The sequence below is a fragment of the Anser brachyrhynchus genome (assembly GCF_964034855.1).
Source record: "Anser brachyrhynchus genome assembly, chromosome: 3".
In the NCBI taxonomy this organism is placed as follows: Eukaryota; Metazoa; Chordata; class Aves; order Anseriformes; family Anatidae; genus Anser; species Anser brachyrhynchus.
Genome location: NC_137696.1, coordinates 2,927,537 through 2,952,412, shown reverse-complemented (window position 1 = coordinate 2,952,412; position 24,876 = coordinate 2,927,537). Strand labels below are relative to the sequence as shown.

The following is a 24,876-nucleotide window of genomic DNA, read 5'->3' as shown; positions in this document are numbered from 1 at the left end:
TCATGTCCTCCCATTAATTTTGTAACTTGTGTTTTAATTGAAAATTGGTGGATTGGCCTGGATCTGCATTTTTCTTATCTTTGCTAGTAAAACATTTGACATGTTGGCAGTACTTGGAACTGGCGTCTTGTGCTGGGCATTGAGTATTTACAAAAGAACTCAACATTGGGGGTTTATGGTTTTTCTGGTTTTGTCCCATTGGGCTTGGTTTTGTTTTGGTCTCGTTCAATTTTGGAGCCATCTGAAGGTATCCCTCTTTCATCTAGAAAACTCTGAGGTCAGTGATAAGGGTTTACAGAAGTTTCAGTCTGATTGTTGGTGAGCAAATCAGCCAAATTCTACTGAAATTAAGAGAGCTATGCTAGACTATGATACCAGGCAGTCTTGTGATCAAAAGCACTTCTGTTAAATGAATGGATCTACTCTTCTTTGCAAGAGAATATCAAAACTGTGGGGCAGAGCAGACACATATTGCCCTGGGAAGAGCATTAATGTGTACCTTCCCTCTCTCAGAATATGACTGGCTCTTGCTGCAGCTTTGAATAAGCCTGGGAAGGGATGGTTCTTCTGACTGCAGAGTGAACAAGGAAGAAGCTTTTGTTTGAAAGAAGTGACTGGAGCTGAAGATGTTGTTTTGGAACAAGTTTGAGGTATCATCTGTTCTTTTTCCTTAAGGACTGTTCACTTCATTACATCCCCAGAGCTTAGAAGTTGTGCAAGTTCCAGCCAATTTTCTCTACCTCTGTTTTTAGCTTTGTCAGGACTCTGGGACCCTGTAGCTCTTCAAAAAGTAGCTCACTTCTAAGGCAATGTAAAAGCATCTTTAAAAGTAAAATTTTGGTCTTGGTACATGTGTGGTATTCATACAATAGCAGAAGGTAAATAAGAAATACTTCTGGGCAGATACTTGCAAGCTGCTGAGCTACAGTTTGCTTAGAGGTGCTGGCTTTTCATCAGAGAGCAATAGAGCAGAAATAGAAAATGGGTAAATGTTTGCGGGAGGAAGGTAAACTTGTTTGTGATGAGTGCTTATCATGAGTTGGGTGATGAGGGCAGCTAGTGTACGTCATCAAAAACATCATTTCTGTTCCCTGCAATTTAAGTACGTATCTTAGCTAAGTGCACTAGAGCCTTAATTCAGATAGTTATGCTCTGCCTTGCATTGCTTCATGCTGGAAAAATAAACGTTTTCCAGTGAACTAGAATGAACAGATGCAGCTGCAAACAGCTAGCAGATGTTTGAAGCAAGTGAGCAGGAATCAGCCTGAGGGGCCTGTCCTGGGGGAGGCAGCTCTCCTTGGAGTTGAAAGACAGGGAAGGAGCTGAGGAAGCTTTCCCTGAAGAGCTGACAGACAACACTGGAATGACTTTTTCAGCTTAGATGAACAAGGTTCAATTAAATTCCGGAACACTCTTCTATTGCCCTTTTCATTTATTTGTCCAGAGTACAAACGATGTGTGCTTGTTGTTTGGCAGCCAAGGTGAGATGGGTATCCTGGACATATATATTTAGAGCATAAGAATGGCCATTAATTATTCTTTCAGTCTCCAGAAACTGTTTGACATCTAAAGAAAGTAGTGGCTCTTCTGTGGAGAGCAGTGCCTGAATAGTTTTTCAGTCTTTGTGCAAATGTGAATGCTAGGTGAAACAGACCTGTTTCTGCAGCTCCCGGAAAGGTGCACGTTCCCCAGGAAGAGATACTGTTTGAAAGTACCTGAGTATCTCATTTCATTTCATCATGTTCTTTTACAGTCTATGCTGACTTCTTCCTGAGCATGCTGGCTTTTGTGAAGCACCTGAGCTTCCATGCATGTGGTATACGATGGGAACATGAAAGCTGATATCCGCGCGCGTGCACACACACACACACACACACACACACACACCATTCTTTGGGGCCTGGGTATGCCCACACCTCTGGTAGGGACAGGGACCCATCTTGGTTTTCTGCCTTTGAACAAGTGCAGCAGCTCTTCTGTATTTTGCAAGGGTGTTTTGAAGCTTTGTTAATTAAATGAACTCAGAGGAGAGAATGATGGCCATCTGTAATTATTTATTAGATAGGATAAGGGTCTAAATAAAGGATATGAAATAAGATCAACCAGACATCCACCACTGTTCTTGCTGGGGCTGAGGATCTTCTATTGAGTGTCCTTATAAGTGGTAGCATGGTGTTTGACTAGAGGTTATTTAGTATAAAAGAGGGGAAAGGCTGATGACCAGTATTATACTTGCCATTAGTTAGCACCAATCAGTAGAAACAGAGGGGGGTACTAGCTAATGGAAGCCTTACTATATCTTTAAGATAGGAAGCTTTAAGCCTTGAGAGTACTCTGGTGTTACCCTTTTATTAACGAGGAGGTATAGAACACTGTTCCTGCAACAGGATCTAATAAGATCCAAGCTTCCACATCAGTGTTTAATTTATGGCCGCTGTATGTTTTCTGCAGTGTCATTGCAATTACTGAAGTCCTTACTAATGGAAAGAAGGAAAAAACCTCTGTAAATCTCCACGGGGGGAAGCATATCAATGATTTGGCATTAAATCTATACTGACTCTAGCCTAGCTGCCCTGCTTTAATTTGTACTTGTGGCAGATGCTAGCAGGTTTTTACTGCTATTTTATTGTAGTTGCAAGTTCCCAATCCCAATGCAGTTTACAACCATCTGTATCAGTAGCGTACTCCTATATGTTCTGTCAAGTCCAGACAACTTTCATGAGCTTGTCTATACTCTCTTAAAAGCAATGAGTATCTTCCAGAGCAAAATTAAAACCAATTTGATCTCTTCTAAGAGTTAGGCCTCTCAGTGTGACCAGTTACTGCACCATTGGAACAGGATGCTCAGGGAAGTGATTGGGTCACCATCTCTGGAGGTCTTCAAGAAACGTGCAGATTTCAGATTAGTAGCACGATTTAGTGGTGGACTTGTCAGTACTAGGTAAAAGGTTGGACTAGATGATCTTAGAGGGCTTTTCCAGCCTGAGTGATTCTATGATCTTTCTTTGGGGGATCACAGCAGTTTTGTGCACTTCTCTGCAATAACATAGAAAACTTGCGGCCACTAGGGCATTAGTGGCAAAGCAAACAGTACACAGAAATGGCTAATCATGTCTAGACTATCCTGCACCCTGTTTTCCCAATAGAAGATCATGAAGAATTATTCATTTTAATAAAGTTCAGTTAAAATCTACTTGTTTTATAAGTGTTGAAAATGTTTTTTTTTGTCTACAATGGATTAACAGACAGATTTTGTATTCCAAGCAGAAAACTGTAGGCTGGCATATCGATTATCTCAGTATGGACCTGATTTTCGGGTGTATGAGTAGAAATGTGTGACTAAATGCTTTCAGAGTTCTGTTGTGTGTTCAGCCAAGACTAGCATCTAGGCTCCATGTTATGTTGTCTACTAGAAGCTGGGAAAAGACAGAGTGATTTGATCACTGATTGCATCTACTAATAATCCAGGCATTGCTAATAGCTTGGATTTGTTTAGTGTAAATCTGCAAATTTTGGCAGCCTCTGTACTTCTGGGCTTTGACCAAACACTTCTAAAGGGTCACAACTGAGTTAAAATCCACAGGAAATTCAGGTTTGATATTTTTGTCATGTTATAGCAAGATTCAGTGAATACATATGTATTTCATGTATCTGTATGTAGTTCTCGTCTCCATCTGTTATATTAGTGTGGTAGGAAAACAATATACAAAATACTACTCACCTTTTTTATTTTGTGATATCGCTTGGTGACTTGTATTAGCATGGAAAATGTGGGACAGTGCTGTCATCACAGTGTCTTGAGCAAAGATGAGCTATTACTGCAGCAACAACACATGTGAACGTGTGATAAAATATGCTTATTAAATGAGAAGATTCTAAGAAACCAGGAGAAAACACTTTCTGTATGACTGTTCTGCATTTAGCAGATCTGAGTAATGCCACTCACTCATCCTGTCCTCAAAGGTTTCCATTTCCTTGGTTACACTGATTCAAATATGAGTCCTTCCTGTAACAATTTGAGAAACTATCAGTATTTTTTAATAAATAAAACCAAACAAAGCAAATGTTCCACCCCCTAATCCAAAGAAAAGCTAATCAAGGACAGTTTGGATTTTTTTGTTTTTTATATGCCATATGCCCATATTTTATAAAAATCCATAAACAAGAAAACCAAAGGAAATGCAGTTTGTGCTTGTACCAGGCCACTTTCTCTCCCTTATTTAATTTTGAATTACATACTCTAGATAAAATAGATTGTCCCTGTACAGAAAAGAGAGACAAGTTGCAAAAATCTGGTACTAGTATTTAAGCTTCAGCTATGTTCTGTGATAAGATTATTACATGACATTCTGCAGTTGGGGAAGGTACCAAACACAGAAACAAAATAACTGAATTAAGAGAAGTGAAGTAAGGTATGGTGAGGGCTGCATTTTAGAGATGAATGTTGTGAAACAAGCATTGTTCTGTGATTAAAACACAAGTTGAGGAAAATGGAATGTAAGTCACTAGTGTGAACTCCAAAAGAGTTACCATTTTTACCTTCATAAATCTAACATTGGTGGCTGGGAAACCATCAATGAAGATGACGAAATCTTGGGCTTAGTCACCTCCAGTGGTCTTTGCCACTGGCTTCAGTGGAGCCAAGATCTTAGCCTAGGAAAAGCTCTGCAAGAACCACAGTTAAGCCAACATTCATGGGGTGTGGATTATCACTAAAATAGCAATGTCAAGTCACTCTGATTTGCCTAGTTATTGATAAGCATTTTCCTCATGCCAGTGGCTGTTGTACTGTTGCTTTCTGTGGTCTCACCCAGGTTCTATATCATGCAGTGTCTTGCTGTGAAGTCTAGCAAGGCATTATAACTTTCCAGATGGTACTGATTTTAGGTGGTAGCTTTGAAGATCTCCAACTAAACAAAGGTATTTAAACTCTTGAACATTACAATATAGAGTACGTCTTCGCTGCCTATGGACCAAGTTTAAAATACCCATATGGTGCCTTTAAAAAAAAAAAAAGTCAAAATCACATTAATGCTTCTAAAATATAGAAGTCCTTACTGGGGAAATGTTTGGGTGTTTCTCTGCTATGGAGATATGGTGCTTATTATGAGTGTACAAGACCTTTTAGTCTCTAAAGCCATTAACAAGCTGCTTTAATTAGGTATATTTTGAAGAACAGATTTCAGCATTCTTAGGATTTGTAAAATTATCAAAAATATTATTTTAAGCTATATCCATTGTACCTTGAAAAAGAACAAAGCATCTACTGTCCTAAAGTTTCCCCCTATGGCTGTTCCAGCATGTTCTGCACACAGGTGGAAAAGCATAGGGAGAAATCAAGTTGAAGTTAATCAAGTTTAAATTAAGTTTAACTCCAAGAGAAACACATTCTCTTATTTCTGCCCAAATGCCACCTGATGCTCCGGTTTAGCACTCTGAATGCAGTCTGGCCAGACAAAGGTTTGGATAGATGCTCCTGAGTACTTGAAGTGCCAAAGTAAATTGCCAGTGCTTTTCATCAGCAGGAAGGTACCTTAAGTACCATAATTACAAATTTAGTCTTATTTTTGCTTCTGGAAGGTATTACTACTATAGAGCTGTGGCCAAGGGAGAAACAAATTCATTGTTTTGCTGTAGGCTTCCTTTACAGATTGTATTCTCAATTTCAGAAAAGCTGTCTGCTCCTTGATAGTTTTCATCTTGTGCTTTCCTTTTTCCTTGTGGCATCATTGACACAAATTGGCACAAAGCAAAAATACCCTTTAGATGATATCAAATCAGCGTTTGGTGGAGAAGAGTCTAAATCAGTAACACTGCCATTTTGTAGATGTAGCCTTGCTCTCCTGAGCTTCAAGGAGTGCTGAAATTCAGCTTATTAAGGGCACTTTGATCTGGTTGTCTTATTAAATTTGTGGCAATGTGTGAGCCTTTAAAAAGAGCTGAAAGGGCATGTCTTTGCTACTTCAAGAGAGATGTCATCGTTAGTCAGAGCGAAGTGTCTGCTTTCGAGGTAAACTTTCAGCATGTGTTCTGTAAAAGAATTCCTCAGACACAGTCATTTCTCTGTCATACAAACAAAACCACTACTAAGGGTGTATTTCGTATTGTCCAGATGCAGCAAATTTTTGTGCATGTTAGTAAACTATAGAATAGTAAAATTTATTCACCACCGTGGGGATCACTTTAAGAAAGCTAGGATGGTGTTCAGCCCTTTGAACTGGAGAGACTTATCTTAAACTTCAGTGCCAGCAATTTCTGCCCCATTGTCATGAGCACCAGATTTTGAGGGTGCAAACTACCTGTGAAGAATATATTATTTTATTTTGGGCAGCAAACATTTTTTAAGACTCCTATGGAGTTTTAAGAGACTCGTTGGATACAGCTTTTAGGTAAAACTGGATATGAACAGTATTGAATTTCAGATCTTAACTGAAGGCTACATAACTTACTAAAAAAGCTAGCACGGAATCTGATTATGGTCAATATTTAAGACAGCTGAAAATGGAAACGCAAATTAACTTCACGTATGTTTCTACACATAGCTACCTGTAAAAGGGCCTAGGAATTGGAAATGAGGAGGAGGTTCAGAAGAAAATACAGGTCTAAATGCACTAGCTGTCCCTTCTTGGAGGACTATGAAGGCATGTGGATCAACGCAGTGATGAAGTAGCAGCAGGGCACTTCCTGGGAGCTTTTCTTCATTTAGATTTATTTTAGGTAGATCAAGGTGGTCCTGTCTTATATGCAGTATGTGTAATTCAATGTTGTATTTACGTCTTCTGATACTTTTAAAATCTGTTCTAGTGTCTCTCAGCTTTTCTATCTTCTCTTTTATCCGGTACGTGGGCTCTGATCTGAATCTTACTGGTTTGGTATCTCTGGTTTCTCTGGAGTTAAGCTGAAGCTCGCTTGATACCCCTAGAGTCTGAGCAGTGAGATGCTGTTGTAGGGGATTGCACGTCTCCAAGCGTGAACTTTTGAGTGAGGTGTTTCTTTTTCTCCCCCCCGTAAATGCAGAGCGTTTGTCTAAACTTACTAATTGTGGATTGTACTGTGATTAATAAGATCAAGAAGGAGAAGTTGGAAAGGAAAAAAAGCTTAACAGCAACAAAAAGCCCCTAGGGTTCCCTGGCAACAGGGAGTCATAGTTTTTTAGTGTGAGACTGCTCTTTGAGAATTTGCACAAAAAAAAAAAAAAAAATTTAAGCTTTACTTTCCACTTGGGGGCATAGGAAATAAAAATAAATGAGTTCACTGGCTCTAGGGTTCATGTGGGATGGAAGGTCAGAAGAGATGCTACCTAGGGATCGTACTTCAGACTTCTGCTTTCGGTTCTTTAAATGACCGTGTGGGAATGCATTCCCCTTTCAATTACACCTTCTGTTGTGTTTTATATTGCTTATTCTGTCTGTTTTTCGCCTCTCACAATTTTGATCTAAAACCTTACACTGAGGTCAGACTAACCAACCTGTTTACTTGGATCATCTTCCCCTTCCACCCACTCCCCAGGGATGGGTTCAGATGCTGTGTTCTTTACTCAGCGGTACAACCCTTTGCATTATGGGCATAATATGAAATCCTGCCTGCCGTATGTGGGAATTGAGTTTTCTTTCCATGGTAAAAGTCAGAAAATACTGAAATTGCTTAATGTTGTTTCTGTGCAGTAATTTCCATTTCCAAGCATTTACTAGACACTAAGTCCATGCTAATGTTTTACTTTTTCTTCTGTCATGGTTAAGTATTCACTTTTTTGTGGCTGTCCTTGACTTTTTCTTTCAGTCTTCCTTCAATGGCACCATGAGCCCACTATGAGCATAGTGAACTACTGTGAGGTGGTTGGAAATACTCACAATACTGAGCTCAAGTAAATGCCTTGTCAATTCTTAAACCATTCTGTGATTCTGTTCTGGTAGCTGCCAGCACTGAGCATATGTTGTTCTACAGCTCCTGTCACATCATCTTTGAAAACATATAATTGCTTGTGTCTTCTTCCAGATGTGCCAGATGGGGGAAAAAATCCCTAATATTTTGCAAGATTTGGATTTCTAATCCCAGGGCTTGTTTTATACTACTGAGGTGTATTTTAGCCTAGAGATCCAGCTGAACGTGCATCTCAGGCTGTAAAATTTGTCCACTTCCTGTGAGCAATAGAATAAGGCAGCTGGGTTTTCAGGAGTGTTGTAAGGCTTTGCTGATGACCTGTTGTTTAGGTGCCCAGAGAGGAGCTGTGCTCTTCCACCTGTGTGTATGTGTGTATAGCAGTCCTTGGCGTCTCTCTGAGACTCCTCTGCAAATCTTTCCATTACAAATAGGAACGTGTGTACAAGACTTAAGAAAATGTAACCAGAAACTTAAGCTCAGAGGTACAACTAATGTTTTTCCCACCCTGTGGGTCTGCAAAAACACCTCCCTATATAAATTGCCTGGGTACACCCTGTACGTATCTCCTCGTGCTCTGAGGAGTTCTTTGACTGCACTTCGTTAGCTGGCAGCACTGAATACTGATCTAAATTAAAACTTCATATGCATAGGGACAGTGCCACATTCAGTGTAGTTCATGTGACATGTAGGATAATGGGTTGCTATGGTAAAAATTGTGGTGATGACAGGCCGTATGACGTCAAGCTGATATAAGATGGGTTTAGCAAAATGAAGAAAATATCTGCCTAATACTTCTCTCAATATATTTTGGATGAATAATGCTCTTTATACTTAATAAAAGGAAATACTGTTTTACCTGCATTACTTTTCTTTGGCCAGTGAATCCAAACCAGATGGGGCTCATCTAAACATCTGGCCATTTGTTCTGATTATTGTGCTCAGAAAAATGGGATCTAATTGACAGAGGAGCATTGCTATTTCATTCCATGCAGGCAATTTTTACATTTCCTAAGATTAAGATGAATCACAGATCTTCCTGTGAGTAGAATAGCATGTTTAGAAGAAAAATAAGTTCTATCTATGTCTAGGGAGGTGTGTTCATCTCCATATTTGTTAGGAAGTTGGATAACTTTGCTATTTCTGCTCTATGAGGTCCATCAGCTCTCAGGATTTGTAGAAGTTGAATGAAGTCCAGTGGATTCGCCCTAGGCTTTATTAGGCTTTAAGCTGTGAAGGAGCAGGTGTTTGGGTCTTATACCTGCTTTTTCAAGTCCATTAATGAGTCTTACGGTGTGATCTTCCAGTGCTTGATTGTTCACGTAGTAGTAATTTCTTTTAAATATGCTGTGCTCTTCTAGATACCTTCCCTTGCAGCTCATTTCATCATGTTTACAAACTAAAGATTTGTTAATGTTTTTGGCTAATGTTTCATTCAATATGGTTGTAAGTAAAAGGCAAGAGAAGTATAAGTAAATCAAATGATTGCTATAAGTTCTGAGGAATGCAAGTACTAGAAGTTATCAAATAATCGAGCCACAACATAAAGCTGCTTAGAAATACACTGAGGATTTAGTACAGCCCTTGTTGAGGGGGCACCATGACATTTATGTGAGCCCTTTTGTATTGGAATTTGGCTTGGTGCCTTTCTTTGCAGATGTTGGTCCATTTTGTATAAAGAGGATGCTAAAATGTTCATGCCCTGGCAATGGTCAATTTATAAAGTTATAAATTAAAAAGCATAAAATGGGCATGTGGGCTGGAAAGCTATAAATCTACTAGGTGAGGTTTTAGTATTTTTCAGTATTAAATATAGCACATGAAGTACTGCAAACATGACAGTTTTTGCATTTATTTATCATATCTTAAACTTGTAGGGATTTGAAGGCTTTTTTTTTCGTCCCCATGAATTTTGAAGCAAGGAGAACTCATGGACTCAATTCTTAGGACATTTTGTGCTGAATTCTGGCGGAGTTCTAGAGCTAAATATTAGGAAATTTTGTATGCTCACCTTTTGAAATTAGGTGCGGGTAAGAGTTCAAGTTAAACAATTGAAGTTGCCAGTCAGTGGAAATGACTGAAGTTCTGTTATTGGAAAGAAAAAGCTTTAGAAAGGGTTATCGGGAAATTTCCGTCCCCCTTGAATCAGCATCAAGGAAAAGCTAAAGACTATGATTGTACTGCTGTGGAGGCTATTTCCAGTTATAGCCTTTTGGCATAAATCTTAGCTTTTTCTAAAGTAAAACTTCATGAAGTAGCTTATTCAAAGCCCTGGGAGCTGGTGCTTGGAGTGCCTGTCAGGGTCTAGTCTGAAATCAATGGCAAGAGCTGGCATCGCTGCCCAGTTCTGCTGTGCTGATTTGCTCTTCGTGTTCACAACAGGTCGTTCTCAGTCATGAAAATGAGCTGGGTAGCATGTGACACAGCCTGCCTACTGGATGTGTCCCGGGAAACCGGACAGTAGTGGATCTGTTGTGCTGTGGCTGCATACCTTGTGTTTTGTGCTGGTGACAGATGCCTGATTTTAAATCAGAAATAGTTGTGTGGCACAGTTGAATGGAGGATTTGAGGTCAGATAGCCTTTTGTGGGTTTTATCTTGGGTCTCTTGATCTCTTCCTGATCCTTTCATCTTGCAAAAGGGATTAAAAACATTCCTTGTTTTTACTTTTAGCAAGGCCATGTCTGTCAAACTAGTAAATTGCTTTCTACTGTGGCAGTTAGGAGGGTGGGAAGAGGCACAGATACAGTCTCAGGAGAAACTACTTATTTATGGCACCTTAGGTCTCCATCAAACCCTTGAAATATCGCACGAGGTACTGATGTCAGTGGCCTCCATGTAGTCCATCTTTCACAAAAAGCTAACAACCCCTGAAACATTCTGTTTTTGAAAAGACTTGTAGCTAGGGAAGTGGTACTGTGAGCCCTTTTCCAGCCTGGCTTTCACAAATGGCATCTTCTGCCATTTGGGATTTTTTTGTAGTCAATGAATATGCTAACTTTGCCTTTCTTCTAGTAGCTCAACAAACACATTGCCACCAAATACAGATTTCATTGATGTTTAATTGTGGATTTATGATCCCTTCTCATGCTGGTTTTATGCCTCCCTGTGCCCTACTGATAACAAACAATTGTGAGTCCAAACTGGGAAATAAAACTAGATGAGATTGCTGATTTGGCTATCATACTGTCACTTGGCAGAAATTGGTGATGATTTCATCATCACCAGTGCTTGAGTCTGTAAGAATAAGAAAAGATTCTTGGTATGAACAAAATGGAGAAAGGGCAGTACAGCATTTACAAGACTTACTATAATTGTCATTCACTAGTTAATCCTTTTTCTGAAGATAGCTACCCACAAGCTCCAAGTATGATGTCCTTTTCCTGATTTTGTTTTCAAAGGGAAGAAAAAATCCTTGCACTTGACAGTTTGTTTATGGTTTTAGCTGATTTTCTGTCTTGTGGACTCTCAGCCTGCTGGGCTGAGAGCAATGGCTGTAGGTTTCCTTTAACGCTTGATGTTACAGCCTTCCATTCCTCACATATCAGTGCTGATGTCATTTTCATCTGGAAGAAATGATTTTTCAAACCTTCTTTTCAGCTTTTCCTCTGGTCTCTGAAGGTTTTCCCAAATAGATCTTTCTCAGCTCTGCTTGCTGGTTGAGGAATGAATCTTTTAAATCCACACTATATAGACAGCTGCTGTGTTGCCTCTCCTCAAAACAATTTTGCAGCACAAGAACACCAGTGGGGCTGTGCTTTAACAACTGCTAGGAGAAAATAACTGAAGCTTCCTCATGTCCACACCGTTTCTGTGTTATACTTGCCCTTCCAAGGTATCTGTGGGTTTTAAGGTTGGCTTGGGATAGAGTGAAGGGTTTACAGTGAGTTATGATCCTCTCAAATCCATCCCTAGGAGGAACGTGGTATACTTTGACATGTTTTCTAACAGCCTTTTGTGCCTTGCTTTTTGCTGATTGTTTTGCATCTCCACATTACATTCCAATTTACTGTATATGTGAAGTGTATTTCACTTGTTGGAAAATTGTTCTGTTTTGTTACCTCTAAAACCGGTTTTGGCCATCTCCTCACTTTGCATTTTTTATCTGCCCATGGGTGAGTTGTTTATAGTCTTGGGGCTTTGAGTGTCAGCCTGATTGCACTGTGGCTGTATCCCTTAGACACCAGGATTTATTTTTAAGAGCCCAAGGCAGTCTTTTCTGAGAATTCTAAGATGTCTTCAGGTGGACGGTGATGTGTGATCTTTGCAGGGTGGCTGCTGGGATGAGCCCCTAAATCTTTTAGTTCTTGGCCATCTCAGACTTGCCCCCACACAATTCTAATGGTTGAGCAGCTTATGAAGAAAACTGTAGAATAATACAGGCAAGGCACAGAATCTACTTCCTTACTCATATCATTATGGTGGCAACTTTAAAATAAAAATAGCTGTGTCTATATTCTCTCTGTGTCAAAACAAAACCGTCCTCTCTCCCTCCAAATGCAACACCAAAAATGCCATCAGCAGAATTTTAGCACTGAATTTAACAAGATTGAATTAGGAAAGAATTAGGCTGTCAAGAAAACTGACAGATGATATTACTCCTACAAAAAAAAAAAAAAAAGTTAACTACAGAATATGGTGCCAACCTTTAGCTATTGAAATATTGATTGGGTTTTCCTCCCTTTCTTTCTCTACCTCTTGTGCTCTCACCCAGGTTCCCAGGTTAACTTTCCTTAGTACACATCCTGGGCTGCTGCCTTCCAAGTCTGACAGGCTGGTTGGTGCTAGCTGGGGTTCAGTGCCCAGGTGCATAGGGACAAGTATGGCTTTTTGATCCATGACCTGGGGGAGATGACCTCCAGTGCCCTGGTCTGTGGGAGACATCATTCTGCCAACGTAGCCCTTACACAGCAGCAGTGGCAGCTGCAGTTGCCACAGGAAGCGCTGGAAACCACTCCAGCCTTCAGTACACCTTACCCTGTTCTTGTTTGATGGTTTACTACTGTCACAGTTTCTTCCTGTCCAATCTCCTGTATTTTCTAACATCACTTTCTCTTTTTCTATTTCTACATAACCAACATTCATATTCTCAGCCTCCTCCACTCAAGTGACTTTATAATGCTGAGAAGAGTAAGAACAAGTTAAGAGATGACTAAGAGAATGAGAATGAAGACTCAACAGGATTTTCTTGATCAGCATTTAGATACATCACTGGAAGAAATGCGAGTGAGACCATTAGTTGACCTCTGTAGTCTTTTTATACAACCTTGTCTCTGCTATGCTGGGAAAAGTCAGTAGAAAAACTGCAGATTCTTTCTGCCTTTGAAAAACAATCAGTGAAGCCAAGTTCCTTAAAGGAGCTTGGAAATACAGGTGCTTTTTGTTTTACCTGTGTACTTCACACGAGCTTATAGAAGGTGAGGAGCAGAGGTGCAGATTTCTGCAGTGGTGAATGCTTTGTCAAAAACCAATATTACAATCCAGCCTGATTTTGATTAGTAAAATGTGTTTTTCTATTTAGCGAGCATTATGCAGCACATTTTCAGAACTTGGTAAACAGCATTGTCTGCCAAGTATCACATCTTAAAATTGTTGGAAACTAGAATATTGCTCTTAAAAGTCAGAGTGAAATACGTGTTTAGATCCGTGCGTCATCCAAGTGTTGCAGGGACAGCAGAATTCCTTCTTGTTTGTAGACCACAACGTTTCAAATTTGCTTTCAGAATTTTATTTCAAAGCCATTTGAGGTCAAGGACAAAAGTCTCTCTGATCACTAGGGCTTCATGTAAGCTTCCAAGAGAATAACTCCTTAGCTTTTAGGTCTTCTGATCAGAAGTTCGACCTGCTGTTCACATTTTCTGAGTCGTTAAACCCTAGTTTCTAAATACCTTTCCTAGGAATCTATTTGAATGACCTCCCTTAGCAGTGCTTTGAGGGAATGGACAATTCCAGTTAAGTGTGTCTCATGGCAAATGTTACCTTGCATCTTTCTTTTCTATTAAAAGAAAACAAAGAGAAAATGAGGGCTGCTAAGTCTTGACTGTTTGGCAAATCCTGGTGTATTTAAAAAGTATTTACAGACTGAATGTCACAGCCAAACCATTCCTCAAACCATTCCTATTGCTTCAGAGGAAAAGGCATGAGGGAGCTTCCTCACAACAAAGGCAGTCCTATTTGCAAGGTTGGGGGAAGGTGTAAATGGCCCAGTGAACTTGTGAGAGCCAGTCGCATAGGTGCTGTTATGAAAGCTGCAAATAAAGACAGCTTCTGAAGAGTCAGTGTTTGCTAGTAAGTCACTGAGAAAACCCAGGTACATGCAGAGAAACAAACACTTTTGAGTGGAGGTCAAAACATGAACTTGCCTGTTGGTTTAGTGAATTTTCCTCTTTCTGCTTGCTTCAGCAGCACGTGTAGCCACCATTTCCCAAGTGGAAGATGCAATTAAAGCTTGTAAGCAAATAATGCATAACAATGACTTGTGGCAGTTACTGTACTACTGCAATTATCATGACTGTAGCTCCAACCTGGCACCCAATGAAATCAGTGGGCTCCCATGGACACCAATGGGCTCTGTCTCGAAGCAGAAGGATATAGCAGAAGAATATACCTTCCCATCTCTGATTGGAATCAGGAAGTCTTACAACTTAAATCACTCTAGCTATACTTCTGTGCATAGGCTTGTATTTGTAAATACCCTTTGCAATAATAGCTTATATTTCTATATTCTTCTGTGCAAGAATAGAAATGGAATAAAAGGAACGTCTGGGCTGAAAGTGCTGCAGATATACACAATATTGCACATTAGATAACTTCAGACTACTGGACCTTCATGGATTTCTCCCCCAACACAGCATTTATCTTCCGGATGTTTTTCCCTCACTGTTTATACTGCTCAGTTGTTTTCCTCAATATGTTTTTAATTACTATTTTTAAGCATACGTTAAGTACTCTTTTCTCCTTGCTTAGATCTGAAAAACACTACCATAATCAAAAGTTGTGCTAGGAATAGGTGCAGAGAATAGTTGTTTTAAGTAGATATTTTTGTTTTCCGTACCAAAGTCTCTTTTCTCACATCAGGTCGTATGGAAAGATTGAATGTTAGCAAACAAAATTATATGAACCAATGGGTCTCCAATCTGAAATACAGAAATCTCATACTGTCTTTTCTGTCCAGGGCCAATAATCTAGTTCCAGATTGCATTTATTTAATAAGATTTTTTTCTTTTCATATTTTCCTTCTCTAATATTAAAAATAAACTACTTTCAGTAAAGCAAACAGACTAGGCAAAGCTTGTATGATTTGGTAATTTATCAAGTGTGGCTGCCTGGGGATGGGACCCAAGACTTTCGTCATCTGCTTTGAAAAATGTATGTTTACTTTCATAATGGAGTTGGAGTGTAGGCGAGTGCATGAGATAGGGAGCTAGCTTATCTCTTTACATAGAAAATGTTCTTAAGAAAACATGCTGATATGTGCACAATCATAATTAGTAATTATGGCAATTTCTGAAAGAGGGGGAGAAGTCAAATGTAACTGAAAGGACTGCATGTTTTTCTCCATCCTGTAGAAAGCCTACCTTAGACTGAAGGAAGTAAGGAAGAACAGCAGATTAGTAGAAACAAGAATACAAAGTGACTTGAGGAAACAGCTTTTGTTTAGCACCCAAAGTTGTTTTCAGTTCAAGAATGAGAAATACTAGCCCTTGGTGCATTGCTAATTAAAATAAATAAATAAATAAATTAGCTTCAGTTCTGATTTTCTCTGTGGACTATGTCAATTTTGTCCCCTGGGAGAATCTGACCTCATATAAACAGTTTGTGTGACGTCAGGAGCTCTTGCAACAGTTGTCAAGCTCAGTATAACTCAGCTTAGCAAAATGCAACTCTAATTTGCAGTGTGGGACTGGTGCAGGACACAGCAAACTTGTCAATCAAACTTTCAAAATTTCAAGACCAAGTTATTTCCTGGAAGTTCTCATAATTAGGTGTCATAGCAGGCCATGTACTGCTTTGGGCATGCCTGTGCTGGACATTGGTAGAACAGCTCTTAAATATCAGGTTAACAGAATAACACAACATACTGTTACTGCACGTGCATAATTAACACTCTTCTTGTTGCTATTTCTTCCTTGTAATTCATCTCCCATCATACATGGGGCTCTTTTGCATGTATTTTTTTAGTGGGTGGAACTGAATGCAAATATTTTTACATTGCACTGCAGAAATGGGGAGCAACATCGAGATTTTTCTGAACTTGTCACTTAAAGACACTGCTCTGCTCTCTGTATGCTTTTTTTAGTGGTGTGTCCTGAAAGGTTTTATAACAGGACATATCACTGCCTGTTCCTGTCCAATTCAGTTGATATTCTGTAGTGAAGAAGTGCTTCATGATGCAAAGTTGCAAGTTCTTGCAAACTGCTTTAAACTTCCCTGTGCATGACAGTTTATGACACTGAAACAGGAGTTTTGGTGGGAATTCTGCATGAGAGGTGGGTGGGGAGGATGTAGATTTTATTGTGGCAGATGAGTTGTCAAGCATATTCTTTTCCTGTTGAGTATAAGCACGTAATTTCTCCATGGGGTAAGTCTCTTTAGAGGAATTGTAAAATAAAAACAATGTGATCCTTAGTACTACATTTTATGAAAACTAAGTCTTATTTTTGTCTATTTTTCCTTTACAGTTTAGGTTGTACTGTAAAACTTCTGAAAAGCATAAGGTAGAACTGAGGTGTCAATTACAAAAAGGTAAACATTGTCTTCAATAAAAGCCTTCATCTGTTCCATTTCACTTTTCTTTCAGTGTAAACGTAGATTGGATGTTTTGTTCCTCCAGCCCTTAACTGAGATCTCTGAAAGTTATTCATGCAACAAATTCTTTTTGCTTGAAAGCAAATTGCAAACAAAGTTTCTTTAGAGTGTTAAAATTTCCATTTATGGTTTTTCTCTTGCAAGATTGAAGCTACAGGTCATCGTGACACAGCATACAAATACTGTATTATTCTTACTGAAGTTAAGGAGATACGGAATATTTTTGACATTTTCCAGAATAGCTGTGGCTGTGCTGTCTGAAAGATCAAATCTGGATGGGAGCTGCAGTGCCATAAGATGAGTAGGAAGGAGTACAGTCACAGATCTTGTTTTGTGCAGTTTTAATAATTTACAGAAAGTCTTTGACGTCTCATCTGCTGATTTGGGAGCAGATGCATATTTTTCCAGTCCCAGACAACACCTTTGTACTTAATTACTCAGCATTATTACCACTGTAGATTATAAAGCTAGAGTACCCAGTTTCTCTATGTGGTGCCACCTAAGGCACATCTCGTATTTGTAGGATGTGTTGCTTTTATTTTGGAGGGCAAGTTCTTGAGAAAAAAATCTTCATGGTGATCTTTGACTGTACTGATTAATACCACCTCTGTGATCTCATACTGTGGAAAGCTGGGGTGAGATTTGTTTACTGCTAATCATTCGTAAACTCAACGTACAAAAAAAAAAAAGAAGCCAACTGATTTGTTAAAGAAATAACTAGTATGTTAGCATTTGCTTTCAGCTGTGATTTGCTGTTGGTCATTTTGTTAGACAATAGTTCGTCTGTCTTAAACGCATGTAATGAATATTTTATGTGACTAGGAAGAAGGAGGAGAGGTGATTGTCCCACACTACAGCATTGGTATTTAGAGCTCAATGCTGCAAGATCAGAAATTCATAGTTGAAAATGAATTCCCTGTAAAGATGGCTGCGTGCCTTACTGGAGCTGTTTCCATACGATATGAGCTTTGCTGTTCTGCTGTGAGCACTGGTGCCTCCCAGAAGTGAGGCAAGGGGTGGCAGCAGCAGCTGCCTCTGTGGTGCTGCTGATCACGCAGGTAGCAGGATCCTGCCTGATGTTGCCTCGTGTTCTGTATCCCAAGTCACTGGAACAGACTGGGAGAGGGTCTTGCTGTATCTACAGCCTGCAACCTGCACACCCAGGCTCTTTGATTCATTTAAAAATACAGCTGCTTGCAAAAACAAACAAACAAACCAAACCTCTTCTTTATTCCCCATGTAACTTGAAATAAAGGCAAGAGTCATTGGGAGTGGAGGAGGGAGTGGAGCAGATCCTGTGGTACTGCCACTGGAAGGTAGGTGAGGGACTAGAAACAGGATGGCAATGGGAGGGAAAGGGTTGTGATGTGAACTCCGGCAGTCTCAGCTTCGCTGCTGCTCGGTTGCAGCCAGTTTAAGAAATAAAGCGCAAACTGTGTGCGGTAACAAGTTGTAACTCTGCATACAGCGAATAAGACTGGGGCACACGTGCTTCTTATAGGGAGGGAGGCATTGCTTTGTACAAGTATCAGGTTTGCAGATCGTTGTGTAGAAGGCACCAGCTTTATAATATATAGCATTATATCCAGCAGTAGGTCTCAATGTACTTTGCAGAGGAGACCACCTCCTTTCCTCCCCACACACCTACTTTCTGCCAACAGAGCAAAGGTGCTGTGGCAGTAACTTGCCAAAGCTGCCCTGACCCAGGAGCTACTCTGTGCGTGTTGGATCCTAGAGCAGGGCTGCTCTTCTCTGCCAGTCTGCACCGAGCTGTGCCAAAATGTGCTGTGTAGGACAGCTTCAGACACTTTATTATGAAACCAGACACTGGAGGGGTTTTCTGTTTACCCTTATGCACAACTAGTGCCCCCTACCAATAACAGAACAGAGGAGTGAGAGAATTTGTATACTAGTACGAATGAACAGGTGAGATGAAGGGAGATGCTTTGAGACTGTCAAAGCAATGGTTGTAGGGACCTGAGGCTGGGTATCAAGACCATTGTGTCTTACTGTGTTATGACATCCGAAGTTGGAACTACTGCTCAGTTAAAATATCCCCATCCTCTCTTGCCCACTGGGGCTTTCAGTATCTAATTGCTCGTTTTGTTTGAAAAAATCAGGCACGTCCCCAAAGGCCTCTGCCTTCCCTCTACTTGCAGGATTCCCATGGGTAGCAGGGAGGGCTGAGCTGTGCGCAGTGATGCACTCATCCTGCAAGTGCCCTGATGCGCACAGGGAGTGAGGCATGCTGGGGATATGGGGCAGAGAAGAGCGGGGTGGATGAACTGCAAGCTGTTTTAAGAGGAGCATTGCCATGAAAACCACCTCCTTTCCTCCATGCATGCAGAGGTATGTTGGACGCTTACCTCTTGTGAAGCAAAGCTCCTATCTCAAACTCTCGATGCCAGAGTGCCTCCGAGGCCCGTGGGGCTGCACCTCCAGAAAGTCAGCGCTGCCCAGGCAGGTCTGCTTCCATCTGTGCTGCTGAGGAGCTGGCCTCCAGTGTGGAAATCTGATCTCAGGGCCTGGTGTGAGAGGGAGCACCTCTGGTGTCTTGTCAGGCCTGCCCTGGTCCCTGCTGAGGAAGAAAGCACCTCCAGGCTTCATGGGAGTGGGGACCTATGCTCTGTTCCCCAGGATGCACACTTACACAGCAGTGTTAGTGAACAGTATACCCATAGTTCTTCAGGCAGATTGCCAGCTCCTATTTTGTTCTTAAATGTTAGAAGGTGATCAGTGCTTGTGGACTGGTGTCTGATGGGTTCAGGCTTGTGAATGCGCCTGAGAATTCTTTGAATTCTCCTGGGGTTCATTCTATCTACCTGCACAGTACTATATGCTGTCTTTGTGTTATGCCTTTCTGAATTGGTTCAGAAGCTTTTAAATGACTGGTCACTTTTCCTTGTTGGGGTTTGAGGCTTATTCTCTTTTTTCCATCAAAGACAATTTTGGCAAAGTAACCGATGTTTCTTTCCGCAAAACTCAATAACACTTGCATTTTTCTAATGTTGTAAGGCATGCTTCCTGCATTTTAACTTGATTTTCTTCTTTGTTACCAACATCATGTAGAACATGACAAATCAGGCTGAAAGCGTGATTTATTTTTCAAGTGCTGTGATTATCCTTTGCTGTCTGTTCGCCGAGTCTTGAGAGTTCCCCCTTGTATATCCCCTCTCAGCTGGGAGTCTGAGAGGAGCGTTCCAGCAGAACCTCTGGTTCTTGCATGCAGATCTTGTTCGTGTGCTGGACTGACAAACGTGCACAACTTTTGCAGAGAATCGCTCATTTTGAAATCTATTTGTTGGTCTCTGTTCCCTATTTATGAAATGGAGATCTCGTGCCTTTCCTCACGCTAGGGACAGGCAGCCTTTTGGAAGGATAAGGAAAGGGTGTTTCTAATCACTGCTTGCTTCATGCTAATGCTCCTTTCAGGTGTTGATAATGATACAGCAATAGCTTTGAACCATCCTTCTGTTGACTGTGACCTTGTGAGTTTCCTTATTGCATTGTGCAGTTGGTTTATTGCTTTTAAAGGTACAAGGGGAAAACAAGAGGCCAGAACTCACTGTTTTTTAAAGTCTCAGATTGCTCTGGGAACAGAGCAAAGCACTTTGGTGACTGACATTTACAGTAAGCCCCAATGCACACGTCTTAACATTCTCCCAGCTCAGAGTAGGTGTAAATGAGGGAGGCATGACAAATGTGAGTTAATTTGGTCTGTTGGCACCCTTCTACGATCTACATGAAAACTGTTATGAAATCTGGTTGAATTTATATTAAAAAGGGGAGCTGTGGATGTAAATTTGGAGAGTCTGTGTGGAAATTCAAGACCTGTGCGTTCCTTTTATAAGCATCACACTATTTATGGGTCGTCCTTGGGAAGACTCTGAAAGTGAATAATAATTGCTCACTGTTTCTGTATAATGGTGGAATGTTTAATCTCCTTTATACATTGCATGTTATGTCATTGGAGGAAATCTTTCAGAAAGCTAGCATTTTAGATAAATTCATGGTAAGGAGGGGACAAAACTGTAATTAGTTAGCGTTGACTTAATTGTTCTGGAGTGTGATAGGGGTTCAGGTGGGAACTTCAGTCACTGCTGCTTGAAATGAGGTTAGGCATTTCTTCTGGAGAAGAATAAAGCTTGCAAGATTGGATATTTAGCATCAAGATTTTCATTATCTGGGAAGAGGCAAGGATATTATGTAAAAGTGAATCTGCGGAGGAGAATAAACTGGCTAGTCTGCTTCCATTGTGAAATGCAGAGATGTTTTTAAATGGAGGAAACAGAACATGAGTTTTTTTCAGGGTGGAGGTTGCTGAGAATTGTGGAGGATGGCAGAGGCGATTTTATTGTGTTCCAGCTTAATGATGCAGTGCAGGAAAGGTAGTGCTGAATCAGAGCTCCGCCGTAATCATTCATCGGGGTCAGGAGAAGGGTATTCTTTGCAGTGGGAACACGCTGTGCCCAAGCTCCAGGGGAGATGTTACGGGCCGACATGTGAGTGTATCTCCAGGACAATGCTGCATAAGAAGTGGCAAGGAGGGATAAACAATTTGCTGCCCTTGGCACTTGGGTTCCTGCTGAAAGGGATTTGAAAGAGACAATTTCACTGCACAAAGGTCTGTCGTCCTGCTGCAACGTGTTTACTTTGCCACACTGACAAAAGCATGTCAATAAAGATGCTGAAGCAATGTGTAGGCTATTCCCAGTTTCCAGAAATCCCAGACAGTGTATAGTTCAGAGCAAGCACTGTAGTTCTCAGTAAATTTCATGAACTGGAGATCTAGACTGTGAGCATGTGAGCTGTGGCATCACACCTGGCCTGCTGCAGGACCTCGATGGTGTTCGTCACCCTTAACGGGGGGGGGGGGGGGGGGGAAGGGACACGAACAAGGTAAGTTCAAGAGTAGTAGCAATAGCTAGGTAAACTACACTGCTAAATCTTACACTGAGTGAAAAACAGCTGAAAAATCCTGTACATACTGAATTTAGGGGCCTAGAAAAAGGAGACCAAGCTGGCTCTGACAACAAATGCTCTGTGACCTCAAGCGAGCCTCAGTGTACACAAGAAATTGAAAATCTCTGAACAGTGATCCAAACATTTTTGTAAAGAGATTTCTTTAGGTGGTTGTACTTAGCCTTAGTGATTCCTGTGGAGCTCTCAGCAAAGGAAAAATGTAGGATTTAGCAGTGCTCTATTTTGAGGAAACCTAACTCCGGCAAAATAACAGAGCTTTGCTCTCTAAAGCATCACCCATGGAGAGTGACCAGATCAACCAAGGAAATGATGTGAGAAATCAAGAGGCTTGCTGCCATTTGCAGGAGAAAGCATTTGGCGATTCTTTTCTTTGGTAAAATTTCTCCCAAGTTAAAGTTTAGAAAAATAAAGGACTTGCTCCTATTACTTAAATTCCAGGCTGTGATCTGAAAGCCTGTGCTAGTCCAGAACAGTGTTTGCCAGCTGATTTTGTGGCGTTATCTACCTCACTTTGTAATATGATTTTTACACAGCAGTAATGGAACATCTGAGGAGGGTGAGCTGAGTACAGCAAAGGGCCGTGGCATCTTGCGGAGCTTCCCTTGCCTGTTGTACAGAGAGGGAGATCTGGGGAAGGGTCTGCTGCCAGCCCTCTGCCCCTGCATATTAACCTGGGTGCAGTGATTTGGGCACTGCTGTACTGATTCTGTATTTGTATTTCAGGGGAGAGTAGGTGGGCACACAAGTACTTTTGGAGTGAGGGACCGTAACCTATCCAAGCACCATGGCCTCCTGTCCCAAGTCGTACAGCCCCCCTCTCCACCCATAAAGCCCTGTGGAGCAGTACGCGTGCTCCAAGCTGGGAAACGTGGGGTCAAAACTCCTCAGAAGGATCAGGAATTTGAACCTGGACTTCCCATTGCTCTGAAGAATGGGAGCAGAGAACGTGAGAAGTGGTCCTGGGCACTACGTGCCTTCTCACTGACTAATACTTCCCTGTCATGGCAGTGTGCAGCAGCACCATAGTAGTGTGTTATGGGCAAAAGGCATTATTTACCCTGCTTTTACTGCCTGCCGGCACGATATTATACTGCAGTGTTAACAACAGAAACACACGATGGAATTGACTTCAGCACCACCTGGCAGCTAGTTTTTTGACCGCAAGACAGATATGCCAAAGTTGAAGCTCCCGTGGCCACAAGGAATACTTAACAGAAGCTTACTGAATAGCTTGCTTAAATCTTTACAGCATCCTAAATACACATGAGGAGAGAAGGCTGATAAAGTACAATAGGTCATGGCTAAAAAGCAGCTTTCTCTGCACCATGTAAAATTCTTAAAATCAATCAAAAAGCCTTTATAAGAATTTTTCCCATGTCAGGAATGAAAGGCTATGCTGAAGCCTGTCAGGAAGCAAGCTGCAGGGCTCTGAATCAGATGCATCCAAGGAATAATAATAGCATGTAGGAACTCTGGGGAAATAAAGAAGTATGGTAATTCAGACCTCAGAGGAATAAGAAAGGAGGGAGGGTGTGTGTGGAAAATGTGGAAAAATAGAAAAAGAAGACATTTACCAGTAGTTCTACATCCTTGGCATTGAGGGACATATTTTTCCAGGCAATGTCATACAGATGATAAATTTTTGCTTTGCAAATTGCTCTAGAGACCATTGTCCCTTTAAACAGAAATCCCATTCCAGGCATTTGCTTCCACGTAAGTACAGCCTGTGCAAATGAGGAAATCTTTGCTTTTATTAGTGAAAGCTGGGAGTCTGTTTTGTAATCAGAACAAATGCAGGAGGGAATCCCTAATGCTCACTACACCGGTTATTTCGTACAGCACTTTCTCTGTTACCAAAATATCCACGTGTGACCTTTTTCTGAGTCTTGGGAGAGGGCCGAGCTATCTGCTCAGTGATGTTGGGAAAAGATATCCCAGAGGGAAGGTCGCGTGTGGTCACTTCAGGGTGTGGGACACAGTTCTGCTTCTGCGGTAGGTTCCTAATAGGACTTTAGGCAGGTTAATTGGTACTCTGATTGACTTACCCCAATGCCAGCCAGCAGTGATAAAGCCACTTTTCTCACAAGGGTACTATAACGGCTAATGCTTTCTGAAGTGTTTAGATATGATAAAGGTGAGGAGTAGCAAAGAAAATAGATGCTTGCTGGTTTGAAATTCGTAGTGTGCAGTCTGTGCTTATTTAGCTGTGGTAAATGAGCTGCAGCATATAATAAAGAAGACTGAAGACTAGATCTCTTTCATTATTAAAGTTGTGTTTCTGGCTTTTTCCCCCATCCTTCTAATATGCTGTTGTTATGGCAACAGTGTTTCTATCAAGAGATTCATATGAACTACTAAACCCTTGCACTTTTACCTGTTTTGGCAGTCTCAAGGTACTTAAATGCATATGTTCTTGAGTTTGTTTTTTCAAACCAGAGGGAATTTCGTCATAGATTTTGAGCAGAACTTTGCCTACTCAAAGACGGCTTTGACAAAATCATAATTTCTACTGTTAAGTACCGGTTTTTGACATAACTTATAACAAAATGGAATTTCATCTTTCCTTTTATATCCTAGGGTCGGACAAAGAGGCCTCCACAGCAGCCTCCTTGCAACTTTTGATTGCCATGGATGAGTGGAACTGGTATCGAGTTCACGTGTAACTTACTGCCAAGGACTGTATTTCCATTTCCTTCTGCACACCAAATTTGAGCTCCTGCATTCCTCTAACAAGAGCCTCTGAAGGGAGGAGATGCCTCATATCACAGGACGTGCAGCCACACACACAGGTATTAGTGCTAACTGTTTGCCCCCATAATAAACAACAACAATCCAGTGGCGCTCTGGCAGGGTCATGAAATAGCCACGAGGAGCCCTGAAACAATGGGTTGCAGTAAAGGATTATTGGGTCTCTAACCAGAAAGAATGAAGGTGGGTGATATTAAAAGATTCCAGATGGGAGAACACAGAAAAGACAGCTTTCTGATATGCTCTTGTGAATCCTAACCATGGTGTTTCACTGATGAATGAAAGGTATAATTATTTAGAGGGGGAGGGTGTTTGCTGTTTTATTCAGAGTGATATTTCTGTAGTTGGACACGTTAGCTCATGTTGCTTTAGGAGACACTTTTAGAGCAGGTACAGTAGAAGCTTATGCACAGTTCTGTTGTTGAAGTGATCACAGTGTTCAGTTTTTTTCTTGATTGTG

General features: G+C 40.9%; 1 long non-coding RNA gene across 1 annotated transcript in view; it reads left to right on the top strand.

Annotated features, from left to right (window-relative positions):
- LOC308192994 overlaps window positions 1-24,876 on the top strand; it is a 61,964-nt gene that overhangs the window by 23,566 nt on the left and 13,522 nt on the right. Inside the window, exon 2 of the long non-coding RNA XR_013949282.1 lies at window positions 24,246-24,457. This is a non-coding gene — a long non-coding RNA (uncharacterized lncRNA). The remainder of the gene's footprint in view (window positions 1-24,245; window positions 24,458-24,876) is intronic.